General features: G+C 48.5%; 1 pseudogene; it reads right to left on the bottom strand.

The window, feature by feature from the left end:
* Positions 1 to 707: 707 nt before the first annotated feature.
* On the bottom strand, positions 708 to 1,487 carry LOC100601749 (annotated as a pseudogene).
* Between the last annotated feature and the right edge of the window lie 1,773 nt (positions 1,488 to 3,260).

Here is a 3,260-nt window from a genome sequence, read left to right on the forward strand (position 1 = left end):
AGAAAAGGAAAAAAAAAAATGGTTTCACTGTACATAATGTATGTGTGAAGTGACCATAAATACTAGAAACATCTAGAAATACTAGAACTATATTTCAGAAGAATGTAGTTTGATATTTATTGAGTATAACATTTTCTTTTTTTTTTCTTTTTTTTGAGACGGAGTCTCAGAGTGCAGATCTTGGCTTACTGCAACCTCTGCCTCCCGGGCTCAGGCAACCCTCCCGCCCCAGCCTCCTGAGTAGCTGGGACTACAGGCGTGCACCATCACGCCCAGCTAATTAGTGTAAAAGTTTTGTGCACAGTGTAACAAATACAATTTTTTTTTTTTTTTTTTTTTTTTTTTTTTTTTTTGAGACGGAGTCTCGCTCTATCGCCCAGGCTGGAGTGCAATGGCGCAATCTCGGCTCACTGCAAGCTCCGCCTCCCGGGTTCACGCCATTCTCCTGCCTCAGCCTCTCCGAGTAGCTGGGACTACAGGCGCCCGCCACCACGCCCGGCTAATTTTTTGTATTTTTAGTAGAGACGGGGTTTCACTGTGGTCTCGATCTCCTGACCTCGTGATCCGCCCGCCTCGGCCTCCCAAAGTGCTGGGATTACAAGCGTGAGCCACCGCGCCCGGCCAACAAATACAATTTTTACAAATCTGTTTGAAAACGTGGTGGTCATTTCTTCGGGTTTCATACTATTCAGTTCATCCATTGCATTTTAAATTTCTTTGTGTCTTGTAAGAGCTCGGTTCATCTAGTCCTGGTGTCTAGCTCCAGTCAGCCCACTTTTACCTGCTTGGTGAGGACACCAGAGCCTGCTTCCTCTTCCATTACTAAGATTCCAGTTGCCAGATGTTCCTCCTCTCCAGTCAGGTCAGCTATGATCAAAGTGTCATCAAACATGGCAAAGGAAGTTGCAGCTGGGTAAGTTCTAGTATTCAAATAACTTCTCTTCTTAACTTCTGCTAAAATAGTCTCTTTCTAGCAACTTCAGGCAACTGTACATCTTAAAAAGCTGCTTACAAAGCAAATGTGCAGGCATCCAAAATGTTTCCATAATAGGCAAATGAGAGAGGCCAATGAGATCATAGCACAGAATTCAAGCACGCTTTCCTGGAGAAATGCATAAATTCCCTTTCTGAATTATCTGTGAATTTTCAGTGATATCTTCAGTGATCTGGCTGGCGGCTTGGGTCTCTTCTCCAGGAGGTCCAGACTGAAATCTCAATGGAACGCAAGGGTGGAAGAGCCCCAGTGGGAGCCACAGATCCTTTATGGAAGCATCTGTAGATGGTGCTGCAAACTCTGCTTTAACCTTACACATTTCTGTAGTATTTCCCAGCTTCACTAAAGGAGAACCGACTGCAGTACTAATTGAACCTGTGTTCACAGTTGTGGTTCTGAATTCACCAAGTTCTCTTTCATCAGGAAGGCAGATCTCTTTCAGAAATCTCCTGTAATATACCAGAGGTTCCATGGTTTTGAACCCAGCTACCATCTTCCCAGTGCCACCTGTCCCCTCATTATTGTGATTCTTTACAGCTGCACGGTGTTCCACTCTGTAGATGCACCAGAGTTTATTTACCCGGACTCCTGTTGTTTCACCTTGGTGTTGAACTTGCTTCCTGCTCTGTGCTGCGGTTTCCCACCCTACAGTGAACCTTCAGGAAAGTCTGACGCATAGATGTGGGCTTAGGGGCAGATTGCCATAAAGCAGAGGGCTTCCGTGAGGAAAGGCTTGGGAGAATCCTCAGGTTTAGCCCTCAGAGGCGCTGAGAAGGGCTTGGCACCTTCCACGGTCTGTGGGTGGGGGCATCAGCCTTCCTACTGGATGTTACAGGAAAGGGTAAGTCAAGGAGGCCCAAGGTCAAGAAGTCATCCAGATTGGAGATGCCTGGGTTGCTTAAATAATGGCAACATGTGGTGCCTAATTAGAAATTCAGACAAAGATAGTAGTACAGGCAGAATTCAAGGTCATAGAATGCCACAGCCGGAAGGGGCCTCGGAGACCACTGAGTACTCCTCCTTAGAGTCATAATAATATAGAGTTAAAATTTATTGAGCCTTGCATGATCTGTAGCATTCCAAGTGCTTTTTGTCTATTAACTCATTTAATCCTCACACTATTTGAAGAAACCGAGATGCAAAGAAGATACAGCCAGGTTCACAAAGCCGGTATGCAAAGCGCTGGGACTGAAACCCCAGGAGCCTGTCTGGGGCCTATGCTCTTACGCCTCATGCATTCCACCTCTCTACACTGCTGAGGAGACTGAGCCCAGGGGGATGTCACTCAGCTCATTGGTGGCAGAGCCAGGGCTAGAACCCAGGACCCCTTTAGGTCCTCCCTCCAACGCACTGCCTCAGTTTGCCTGATGGGCTCGGAGGGGCCACAGCGAGGCAGGGGCAGGAGTCAGCAGGGATGTGGCTCTGGGGATGAAGAGAATGGCTGTGATTCCTCCAGAAGAGTGGTGGGGCAGCCTGGTGCCTGCAGACATGCAGACCGTCTGATATTACAGGTGGGTCTGGGATGTGTCTTGCAGCCCCCGATGTTGACTCTCTCAATACTCTCTCCAACTGTGGTTTGTCCCCTCGGTGGTGTTTCTGTGGCCTGAACTGGCTCCTTGCCCTGTCTCCAGGCCCATTAGTTCCTCTCTCCCCACCTGTCATCAGCAGCATCACTTTACCAGATAAGCAGGGCCCACCCACAGTGTTTCTGGGGCAGCAGGGGGAGCATTTACTCAAGAAACACAAAGAAACCACATGCAGGGTAGAACTGTGTACACAATGAGGACTCCGTAAATGCTCTCAGCGTCTCCTGCTGAGGTCTAATGATAGAGACTTGGTAGTGATGACTTCAGGACTCTTTCTGACCTCTTCCAAGGATAGGGCACTTTCAACTACTCTGGCTGCAGGTCTGATCACCCCGTGGGTCTGTCTCAGACCCAGAGGCCACACCCACTGCACAGGTAAAGACCCAGGGATGGAGCAGGGTGACAGCTCCTCCCTTCCTGCCTGGGCGCTCACCACACTTTTTTTTTTTTTTTTTTTTTGAGACGGAGTCTCGCTCTTGTCCCATAGGCTGGAGTGCAATGGCGCGATATTGGCTCACTGCAACCTCCGCCTCCCAGGTTCAAGTGATTCTCCTGCCTCAGCTTCCTGAGTAGCTGGGATTACAGGCGCCCACCACCATGCCCTGCTAATTTTTGTATTTTTAGTAGAGACAGGTTTCACCATGTTGGCCAGGCTGGTCTCAAACTCCTGACCTCAGGAG

The sequence above is a fragment of the Nomascus leucogenys genome, chromosome 17 (assembly GCF_006542625.1).
Source record: "Nomascus leucogenys isolate Asia chromosome 17, Asia_NLE_v1, whole genome shotgun sequence".
Classification (NCBI taxonomy): Eukaryota; Metazoa; Chordata; class Mammalia; order Primates; family Hylobatidae; genus Nomascus; species Nomascus leucogenys.